We start from the raw sequence: 12,549 nt of genomic DNA, 5'->3' as shown, positions 1-12,549 counted from the left end.
TTTTACATGGCAACTCTTCCATCAACTAACTTTTTTAAAGTAATTGACATAAACCTTTTTCACCATACTATAATTCTTACAATTGCTTACAAACTCCTTCATAATATAGTTTTACAGTATCTGTATATTATAATAAAAAAACCATACAGTTTACATCGTTCTATATCAGTTGGAATCATTGTTGTGTCATCGTACCTAGTCATATGACTTAATAATACTGCATCCCACTCTGAAATTCTAACCACAGCATCTTGTCAATCTATTATTAAAACATGTTTAGTTCTTTTACACTATAATTATCATATAGAAGTCTGAAATCCAATGATTTCTTACTTTTCACACGATTTGTACAAACTAGTTTTTAGGATAACGTTTTTAAAACCAACATAAAGTGTACTTAACCCAATGAATGAGTGCTAGAAACTTTAATGGGAATAAACCTCCTTGATCTACAACTACATCGGAAATAATATCGGACTAGTATATTTTTATACTGAAATTAATCCCAGATAACCAGAGTTTCAGCGCAATTTTTGAGCTGAAACTTTTGCCGTCTCAATGACGTACGGTACACATAAAAAATTTCAATGTCGACTTTTGAGCTCTCTCTGACGTTAAATTTCACATAAATTTGACGTAAGTTTAAAACTGCTATTTGACGTCTGTGGGACATCAAAATTTAAGACGCAAAATCGACGTCAACAAGACCTCAACTAGAGAGATATTTTTTACTTTTTGATTCCTGAATTTACTTTGTTGAATAGTTGCTAGATGTCACGAGCTGACTTTTCTTCAATATGTATCAAACGGTAAAATCGAATCTAAACAATTTAGGTCAATTTGACCTACTACTGCAGTCAAATTTTGCTGCTCAATTTTTTATATCTCGAGTACGTCAAATAGCGGCTTTAATCTGACATCAAATTTACGCGCAATTTGATTGTTGGTTGAGCTCAACTGGCTATCAGGGAATAACTTTTACGATAAAAATAGTATGCCCCTATTAGGGTGGGCTATCAGAATATGTACATAAGATAAGAAGCAGCAAATGGTAATATTCTTATACATTCAATTTGAAAGCTAGATGCCGCTGATTAATATAAAAAGTATAGAGAAAATATTGCATTAGGAAATCACTATTTTTAAATTCAATTTTGACAAATTTTGTGATTAACAAAATTAAACTTATAAAGAAGTATGAAGTAGTACCATTGTTTTAACGTTTTTAGCAAAAAGATACATATTTTTTTAATTAATGTCGATTTAATAACTCAGAATAACTTACCCACTTAAAATTTCTATGAGATAAAATATTTCATAAAACTTCATAGACAACAATTATTTTAGATTAAAATAAAACGAAAATATAAGTTACGATTTATTACGTTAAAGTTTGAAAATTTAAGAATCGAAAATAATTGATGAACAATTATTTTTAAATGTTGTTTCCGAGTGTGTTCAACAAAATAAATGTATTCAGTCAAAAATCAATGTAAGTGATCAAAATAAGGATTCAAGTGACTTTCGAATCGGATCAGAGCGTCAATATGTAAAATATCCGAGAAAAATGTTGAAAACACTTTTTTTTCAATTTTTTGCTTGATACTATTATTTAAATTCAAAAACGAGTTGCATTTTAGTCTGTGGAGATCGAGAAAAACCTTGAAGACGAAGAGTTGGTATGATTTTGAACACATTTGAGTACATCATATTATTATTTATTCGAGAAAAATGATATAAAATGTTATTTTTTGAAGTTTTCGTCGTCGACATCTTTTGAACTAATTAAATGATTTTTATGTTCAATATGTCAATCGACGCGTTTTATTGAGATCTAGAGCTGATGAAATTTTGTGCATAATTGATTCAGGCGTTTCAAAGATATTTGCGAAAAACCGTTTTTTTTACTAGTTCTTTCGTTGATGATATCTCTTAAATGGATAATCTGATTGAGACGTTCTTGACGGCAATCGAATGCTTTTATCGAGTTCTAGAGCGGATTAGATTTTGGAATGAATCAATTTAATACTTTCCGAAATATCCAAAAATGCAATAAAAAATTTTTTTTTTTCGTATTTCTTAAATATCTCAGATTCTATTTGATTAAATGATCTAAAATTTTCTGGAAATCTAAGTTCAGAAGGAATCTTTGTAATGCCGTAAGAACCATCTTAATCGGTTCATTCATTAAAAAGATAATCAAAAGGCCACAGAGGAAGAGAGAGAGAAATCTCGGGTTTAGTCGGTAAGGTGGCGTGCCATCAGCCCGATTCGCGGGACACCCGCGTCTATCAGTGCGTAAAGCATTCGCCCTAAACTCTTCAAAAAAAAAAAAAAAAAACACACATATATATATATATATATATGAGGGAGACCCAAAAAAATCGACTATTTTTTTTTTCGAGTCTCTTATAAAAATTTTCTGGTTTACGATGTTTTAAGAAGCCTAAAAAAATAGTGTTCTGATCGATTTTAAGAGCTTGGCATTAAAATGGGAATAACTAGAAAAGAATGCAAAATTAAAAAAAAATTTAGCAGAGATAATTTGTAGGAAATAAAATTGCCTACAAAAAAGATTTCAAAGCATTTTATGGTAAGTCCAATAGTTTCGCCGAAAAAGTGAAAAGATCTTGAAATTTACTCTAACTTGACTTCGAGGTCCAATAATTTTTGACCAGATGGATTAATCAAAAAATCATAAGAGACTTTTTTTGTAGAGCATTAAATTTCCTACAAAAATGTATGCTGGACTTATTCGTACATTGAGCCATTCCCGAGGTAAAACAATCCAAACTAAAAAAATTTTTTTTTCCATGTTATTTAAATGGGAAATCGAGTTTTTCGATGAATGAAGCCCCTAATTGACTTAAAATTTTTTTTCAAGCGGGAATATTTTTTTTGTTCTATAAATTGTTAGTTTTTCAGGTAGGACAGAAAAAAAAACAAAATATCGCCTAAATATGAAACACCCTTATATATATATATATATATATATATATATATATATATATATATATACAGACATCTCTCTAAAAATGTCAGAATATCATCCTAGCACCTTCAAATGTCGACATATGATGAAAACCCGATTTTCGAAAATCAGGGTGAAACCAAGAACCTCCCGAATTTTTTGAAAATCGTCGATTTTCTTAGCGGGAAGTTAAAAAAATTTTCATAAAAATTAGGGCTTTTGTATAAACTAAAAGACTAAGATGATTCATTTTACATTAATTTAAGGATAATAACGTCAAACGACAGCTATCGATAAAATAATCTATAGTTATTGAAACTTTTATCGTTAACAAAGACCAATAAATGCTTAAGAACGGTTATCAGATAATTTTGTCCAAGCTTTTCTATGCAATAAAAGCTCTAAACGTAAAATAAAGACACATACCTGATGCTTTACTCTATGAACTAGCGAAGTGCACTTCAATTTTTTGATAACTTCCATTTGTTTACGAGAAAAGCTTGGACAAAGTTCCCATTTACTGTACAAGTGCAACAAAGATAGTACCGTTTATCCAGTTGAGTGCGAATAGAGAAACAAATGAAAACGCGTCTTAATTAATTTTGATTAAAATACTCGGAATCTTAGTATATTAACGGAATAGTTGGGTTCAGAAAAAATTCAGGTGGTTCTAAGCTCTTTAATTTAGATAAAATATTATTGTACCTTCGCCTCAAAGAACTCAAAAACAGCGGAAAGTTTTGGGGCTGGCCCGCAGGATAAAATGTTTTCCAGATCTTTTCTGGGTCATATATAAGAAATGATATCCTGATCAAGTAAATAAGCCTATTTAAGAAATCAATTAATGTAATGGGGTCGAACCCAGATAGCAAAATGACGTCTTTATGAGTTCTGCATGAGTTTCTATTTACGTCTTATCAACAATTTCCAATTTGGACGTCTTATCATCATCTTAAAGAAGTCTTTAAGAAGTTCTCTAGATGTCGAATGAGCCACCTAACGAGCTCAGTAAGGCGTCTTTAAGGCTCGGCCGTACCTAACGAAATCTCGAATTTGAGAATTCTAATTATACGTTTTGAATATTTATGGAACACGAATAATGAAAATTTTCTGAAGAAGTTCGTCTCCTGCTTCTTGTCGGAAGCCAAGAGAATCGCTGTTATGATCATTATTAAAAAAAATAATTAGAATTCTCAAATTCGAGATTTCACTAGGTACGGTCGAGCCTTAAAAAAAGTTCTCAAAGAATTCTTTTTTCTGACTTCGCAAATAAGACTTCAGTATGAATTTACCATCACGTCTTTAAGGAGCTCCTAATTTTGACTTTATAAAGAAGTTTAAAAATGAATACATTTAGACGTCACAAAACTGACGTCTTATTTATGGAGTCTTTAAGAACCCTTAATTAAGAGTTCTTACAAATGACACCTTTAAGAAGTCATTATAAGACTTCTTGAGGACGCCTTCAAAAAGACGTCTTGAAGCAGTCATTCCGACTTGGGTGCTGTCTAGGAAGTCTACCGATTTTCTGCGAGAGGCCGTTTCCTCACCTATTTCAGGTATGCGAAGCTTCTATTTTCTTCCCAGGCGGCGTCCTTAGTCGAAAAATATACTTAAGTTACCACACTGATAGAAGGATTTGTTTAGGAGTAATAAATTGATTTATTAAATTTTTCTCAACTGACTTTTTTGGATTTAACAAATATTTAGTAATTATTAACAATATTTATTATAATGAAATAAGTAACTTCTTTATTATTAAGAAATATTTTTAATGCTAACAAAGCCTTATTAACATAAAAGAAATATTTGTTAGCACCAAACAAGGCTTGTTAATATTTAATAAATATTTCTTAGACGAATTTGTCGGTAGAGGGCTACACACGAGCCTGTAGTGGTGTACAAGTATTAAAAAAACTATATGTGTGTGTCGTTGCGACGTCATATTGTTTACTCCGTTCTAGCTTGCATTGTTGGTTAAACGTAACCTACAACTGAAGCTCTCATATACTTAAATAATATTTATATCAGAAGTATTTTGTAAATTGTCATCCATATTATAACTATGAAAATATGGAAGCCTTGTTAATTTTATTCAGTTCAATTTTAATCAAATATAAAACCATTAAAAACACATGTACTATCAAACGGATTTTATGTTATTTCTCAGCGTAGTTTAATATAAGAAATTTTAATTTGTTTATTCTAGTTATAGTGTTAATTACTATGAAATTGTATTTTGAAATTAAAAGAACAGAAAATTTTATACGATGGTTGTTTTAGTTATTTTTGTTTATAAATACAAATATTAATGAATGTGTGTAGCTGCATGCAAAAACATATATAGATATATATTCTTGAACTGTGTGATTTTATGAATTAAATTTTAATAAATAAGTTAATAGATAATTTCTTAAATATAAAAAAAAAATTTGTTCAAATAATAAAAAATATATTAAATATAAAATATTCATTTATTAATTATTAAAAAGTGGTTCATTAAATGTTAAAAAGTGATTTATTAAATACTAATAAATCATTTTTTAAATGGAAAGAAATCGTTTATTAAATATTAACAAATCGTTTATTAGATGCTAAGAAATATTTATTAAATACAAAAAAATGATGTTTAAGAAATGATTTGTTAAATATTAATAAATATTTCTTAAATAAAGCTCCGTTAAGAAATAATTTGTTAAATATTAACAAATCTTTTTTAATACTAAGAAATCCTTCTATCAGTGCAATGGTGGATGTTAACCGAAAGTGAGTTCAATGAACTCGCCCTGTTGACGCGTGGTGTCTAACTACAATCACTACGAGTCCAAACCTCTGTGGATCTAACACTCCTTCCATTTTAGAAAATAAAGATACTCTGGACGAAGTGGGCTTGGGAAGGCCCGCCGTAGCACCAGTTCCCTTTACTAAAATATTCTAGACAATTATAAATGTATATCATTGCTATAAAATAACATGAGCAAAAGCTTTAACTACATCTGGGGGTCTTTAAGGAAAGTTCATATGATTTTGTACACGGTTGATAATACCACACCCTTTTGATAACTATAATCGTGATATCTGTTAGAGAAGCATATCATACAAAGTTTTTTCGTTCAAATTATTTTGCAAGAATGTTGTTATAATTAACCGTTAATTTTTTTTTTTAATTGTTTTTCAACTCACAATCGATTTAGAGTTATTCAATTTTTTATGTTAGGAAAAAAAGGTGACAAATGAGAGTTATAGATTAAGTTTCTGCAATAAAAAAAAATCACATCGTTTTCGTTAAAAATGATACTTACCTGCATTTATTGGTATGACACGACATGCAGTGGTCGAAGTCTAAACTAATATTGATTATAAAACAGAGTACGTTTTTTTTGGCAGCATGCTTTCATAGTGAGTGTACGCATGTACACTTTATACGTGAACTGTATGTTTTAAGTGTTAAGAAAAAAATAAAACATATTTGCTACAACTTTTTTTGTTAATTTCTCAAAAAGTTAGCATTATTATGAACAGTATTACTTTCAATATTTATACATGAATAAGTTATGTGACCACTGATGATTTTAAATTAATTATTCATCTAATGGAAAAAGTAAAAAATCTCTTCAAATAGGATCAAAGCTGGTGGTTTTGAATTGTTAATTTACACTAAAAGGAGTTTTTCTTGTCTGCATTAAAATAATTAAGGTAAATGTTTATAAATCTTTCATAAAGTATGAAACAACAAATTATTCGTAAAAAAATTCAAAAATGAATGTTCAGTGGCTATTACTTTTCTTTCAATTAATTTCTTTTTAATTATAAAGAATTAGAAATTGAATTGAGAAAAAATTTTTAAATAAGAAGATGCATGGAAATGAGATCAAGTATTTATAAATTACTCTTACTAATAATGATAAAGAAACCACGTCAGACTTCGGGATGATGAGAGAGTATGAAAATTGCAAAGTAGGTAATGATTATAAATGTAATAAAAGTCTAAATGGATCATAACTAAGGTCCAAAATAATTTGCGTAGCTATGAAGTATATATGATATTGTAGTAATAGGTAACATAATTAATATCACTTATACTACAATGCAATAAAAGAAAAGCAAAGAAAGATATAGTTATTGAATACAAGATGTATGCTGTTCTGCTGTCAAATTAAGACTAACTGACTTTAGTCGCGCATCTATAAAAAACAAGAGAAGAAGGCATGTGTTTTCTGGTTATTCAAATATTTTAAAAAATCAGTTTCACATTCGTTGCACTACCCCCTTCTCAATAAAAGTATCTTCCCGATAAAAATTGTGTTGGAATAATCGAACTTAATTGAAATTAAAATCATTTACAGTTTCGATTTTATTCCGATATAGTCCCAACACACCTATCTGTTACGCTACATGGAAAAAAAACACCATAGCCCAAAAATAACCCCGCAGGCTAACGCAAGGATAATAAAAAAATAAAAATAAAATAGTCTATAATTGAATTGAGCTAGTAATCGATAAAAAAAAATATTCTGCTCAGAAGTTAATTGATGTACGTGACTTTATTATTCTATTTAACGAATTAAAATAAATAAAATTAAAAGTGTAACCCTCCTCTTGGTTAGATAGATCTTTAATGGGAATGGGACCAGGTTCAGGATGGGAACAGGAACTCCTTCCTCTCCTTGAAGGACTAGGAATAGACTTCTTCTTTCCTTCCCCAATGAAATTGAAAATATTATCTGCACATAATAACGAAAACAAAACGAGTATCTCTAAAATTTTATTAAATTTCATACTTGAATATATTTCACCGTTAAATCTTATTATTTATCAGTTGTTAATTTGTAAACTTTCAGTGAGATCAATTTAGTACTTTTTGATCTTATACGGTCATGTTCTGTCATTCGATTCATCCAGACCATTCGCCGATATGTCATCTCGAGCTAACATACCAATGATACTGAATATCACACGTTGCAACGAATTTTTTTTTCTCCCTAAAAGCTCTTCAGAAATTCTCCAGGGTATCCACCTATATTCCAGAAGTCGTGCACTATTTAAGAAAAATGTTCACGATGTCAACTTCGGATGGATCCCAAAGCTCCAGCCAGGCTGCTCTTAGCCATTGATAAGTCCACAGAATCAAACTTCGATCCTTGTTGAATTCACTTAAATCAAAAGAAATATTCAGTCTCTGATCAATGACTGAGGAATCCCGGGAACCCCTTATAACAATTAATCGTTCAGGGCCCGCAGCCAGACTTCCCTTCAGCTAATATACTCAAACCCAGAACATTCCTAGTCCTCATACAATCCCGGGAATCCCTTAAACAACGTTACCACTGAGATTGTTCAAAGCCCTCAGTCAGACTTCTTTCAGAATCTCGGGAACTCTTTAACAACGTCTACAGTTTGATCATTCAAGATTCATTGCCAGACCTCCTAAGGACTATACCAGTCTTTAGTAAGTCGTCCAGACAAATCCTTAAATTCTTTCAGATCGAAAGCGATATCCTAGTGCTACTAACAGACACAGAATCCCGGGAACTCTTTCAAACATCTACACTGAGATTGTTCAGGGTCCCAGCCGAACTTCTCTTTTATTTTCTCTTATTGATCACAACATGGTGCATGACGATTTACATGCACGATTTTATATTTTCCATTTGGTATTTTTCGAATTCTATAAACTACATTATTTAATATATTTTCAATTCCATAAGAATCTTCCCAATCACATTGAAGTAAATGAATTTGTTAAATATTTTCGTTAATATTGATTTAAAAAAAAATTAATTTGTGACAGTAATATCAGCAGTTTCATGAAATTTCCTTGTTAATCCGTATAAAAGTATATTCATTGACTCGATAAACTGATTGACATTACATAGCCTAAATAAAAAAAAAAAAAAAAAAAAAACAAATTCCAAAATGATTACCTATAGAAAATCTTTTATCTATCGTTCTACAACATAAAATCATCAAATGTGTTTAGTTCATTAATTACGTCAATCGATTATAAAACAAAAGAGCGGTTAGATGTCACGATATTTTTAGTTAATTTTTATTTGATTAAATGATGCTTTTTTTTAATTTTACCTAACTATTATTATTATTATTGAATTATGGTACATTACCAAATTTATCCTTTCCGAAATTTAATTTTTCCACAAGTTCAACTTCTACTGCTTTATCGATTTTAAAAAAATTTTCTTCCCTTGCCTGTGTTTCTGCCATTTTTTTAAATAAATAAGATTATCCGGCGTTTTATATTTTGACCATTTTTTCATTTTATATGTTTATAACACACGTAAACACGCACTTTACCACAACGTGAAGAAAATATTTTCACAAAACTCATGTTATTGAACACAATTTTTTTTTTGTATATATATAGATGTACATCACTCATAAATTCATTAACGCATTTTAATACACATATTTTAAGGCATATTCACGAATCGTATTTGATTAATTACTGAATTTATTTAAATTACTCCACGCACTTCAATACCTATATTAAAAAACATATCCACAAGACTTATTTAATTCATCACCGAATTTATTTATATTACTACACACACTTTAATATTGTAAAACATATTTGATTCATTACTAAATTTATTTAATTTCACACACGCACTTTAGCAGAAATTAAAAAAAATATTTTTACGAAATACGTTTAATTAATCACTAAATTATTTATTTATTTGTTTTTGAAATTATTATCATTTCTGTCTTTTATATAAAAAAAAACACACGATCGTTTCAAATCTTTGCCTTGCGCGACGGGCAAGGCAAAGAAATAATAAATTAGAAAGAAGATAGAAAAGCAAGAAAGAAAAATAAATTAAAAATAATAACATCACAATTAACAGCAGTAAAAGAAAGGCAAAGAAAAATATAGTTTATTGAATATAAGATGTATATTGTTATACTGTCAAATTAAGACTAACTGACTTGTAAGTCACGCATCTATCAAACAAGAGAAGGAGGCATTTGTTTTCTAGTTATTCAAATATTTCAAAGATCAGTTTCACATTCGTTGCAATATGTTTCACTATTCACGCTTTATTATCACTTGATTATAATGCAATATGCAAATATAATAATATGGTGGTATGAAAAATTTCCAATCACAAAACTTTTGGACATGAAACCTTTACCATTCGATGTAGCATCGCTTGGAAAAAATTTATGGCTACTCATTATCTGAAACTCATCAACGTTTCTCCACTTTTTTCTCAATTTACTTCTATAAATTTATTTTTCGGCAATAAAAACAAACGACATTACAACTTTTGTTTCTCTCTGTTATTTTATTTGATATATATATTTTTTTAACTTCCCGCTAAGAAAATCGACGATTTTCGAAAATTTCAGGAAGTTATTGTTTTCACCCCGATTTTCGAAAATCGAGTTTTCATCAGATGTCGACGTTTTGAGGTCCTAGGAAGCTATTCTGACTATTTTCAGAATGATGTCCGAGTGTGTGTGTGTGTGTGTGTGTGTGTGTGTGTGTGTGTGTGTGTGTGTGTGTGTGTGTGTGTGTGTGTGTATGTAAACTCTTCGTAACTTTTGAACTAATGAATCGATTTGGATAGTTGAGGTGGCAATCGAAAGAGCTTGTTGGCCATCAACTTTCCTGAAAATTTCAGATTATTTAATCGAATAGACTCGAAAATATTTGCGAATTACGAAAAAAAAAAATTTTTTTTATAGTTTTTTATTGATTTCTCAAAAACGACTTATACGATCAACTTCAAAATCTTATCAGCTCTATTACTCAATAAAACGCGTCGATTGCCACCTCAAACATCAAAATCGGATAATTCGTTCGAGAGTTATCGCGGGAGAAAGAAATGGTGAAAAACGGTTTTTTCTAAATATTTTCGAAACGACTGACGCGATCGATTTCAAATTTTAATCAGCTCTAGAATTTAATAAAACACGCCGATTGCCATGTCAACTATCAGAATCGATTGATTAGCTCAAAAGATATCGGCGTTGAAAAGTTAAAAAAATAACATTTTATGTTATTTTTTCCGGATAAATCATAATATAACGTTCTAAAATGTGCTTGATATCATACCAACTCATCTTGTTTATGGTTTCTTTTGATCATATAATGTCATCGAACTTGATTTTTAGTTTAAATCATATTATCAACAAAAAAATCGATAAAACGTAGTTTTTAATATTTTTATCGGATATTTCATATTTTATTGTTTCTTACATGAGTCAAAACTTAATTAAATCTTGATTTTGATCCCTGACATTGATTTCTGCCTCAATGCACTTATTTTACTGAACATAATCAGGAACTAAATTTTAAAAACCGCTTCATTGATGATTTTCGATTCTTAAATTTTCAAACTTCAGCATAACAGGTAACTTGTTAGAGCTTGAAAAGACCGTAAAAAAACAATTGCATGCGATAGCATTTTCGAGCTCGAAGAGCTCGAAAATATATTTACACTAATGTTTTCGAGCTCTTTGAGGTCGGAAACAGAGGGAAGTTTTGGGGCTGGCCCGCAGGGTCAACCGACGCCCAGATTTTTTTTACAGAAATTATAAAAAAACGCCTTAAACAGTCAAACTGAGCGACTAATGGTACTGAGCGTATAGATAAAATTAAAATTTTGTGGGAATAGCATATACATATATGTATTACAAGTTCTGAAATTTTTATCCAAAAGAGACATCGGGCCGTCAGACATAGGAAAGGTTTCGCGCGCGGGAGATCAGGGTTCGAATCTCGGTCGAAACCAAGTAATTTTTTCAAAAACAAAAATCGACACCAACACCAATACAGATGACATAAATAACAATAATAATCAAAATGATAGTAATAATAATGAAAAGTTAAAAGCTAATAAAAATTTAATTTTATTTTTTTCCATTCTAATATAGTAAAATTTACTAAACGGGATAGTAAAATTCACTAAACGGAATAGTACAATTTACTAAACGGAATAGTAAAATTTACTAAACGGGATAATAAAATTTACTTATCTGTTTATGAATTTTTCATATAAATCATAAGCGTTTCAAGATTACTATCTAAATTTAGTAATTATTCCCATATTTTTTAGTAAATTTTACTATATTTTTTTCCGTGTACAGCATTTTAGTTACTGATACTTCTGAAAATAGTTAAGATTTTTATTTTACTACGTTTTCTTAATTTCAAAATCCTATTTTTCCTCTCAGTGCAGAATCGTATTTTAAATAAATATTATCTACGATACGAGAAAATAAATGACAAATTTTTTTTATGTTCTCATAAAACAAAAGCCATTAAAATTTGTCGACTGGTACTTGATTTTTTAAAAAGTTTAACGAAAAAAATTCAAAATAATGCTCAATTATATTTACAAAAGTGATTTTGGAATGTTTAAAAAGCATTTAGAACAAAAAAAATTTTTTATAAAGTTTTGGGGGCAGCCTTTTTGCCGCTCTACCCGGTTTGCCTGGCCCTCCCCTAAATATATATATACATACACGGAGAGAATTTTATGGTTAAAGTTATCATCGAGTTATAGTATAATTTTTAAGCTGGATTCGACGGTAGTAAATATCATTCAAATTAC

At 29.6% G+C, this 12,549-nt stretch overlaps 1 protein-coding gene across 4 annotated transcripts in view; it reads left to right on the top strand.

Annotated features, from left to right (window-relative positions):
• The first annotated feature begins 6,068 nt into the window (after window positions 1-6,068).
• Window positions 6,069-12,549, top strand: part of LOC103577388 (coiled-coil domain-containing protein AGAP005037) — a 104,344-nt gene continuing 97,863 nt past the window's right edge. For 2 of the 4 annotated variants that reach the window (XM_053739133.1, XM_053739135.1), the window contains exon 1: window positions 6,070-6,667. The gene's annotated coding sequence lies outside the window, so the exon portion shown is untranslated. Of the gene's footprint in view, window positions 6,668-12,549 lie in introns of all 4 variants that reach the window. The other 2 variants (XM_053739136.1, XM_053739137.1) reach the window with 2 other exon arrangements.

Source organism: Microplitis demolitor, chromosome 5 (genome assembly GCF_026212275.2).
Source record: "Microplitis demolitor isolate Queensland-Clemson2020A chromosome 5, iyMicDemo2.1a, whole genome shotgun sequence".
NCBI lineage: Eukaryota > Metazoa > Arthropoda > Insecta > Hymenoptera > Braconidae > Microplitis > Microplitis demolitor.
The sequence above is the reverse complement of the archived record's forward strand: the minus strand, read 5'-3'. Positions and strand labels throughout refer to the sequence as shown.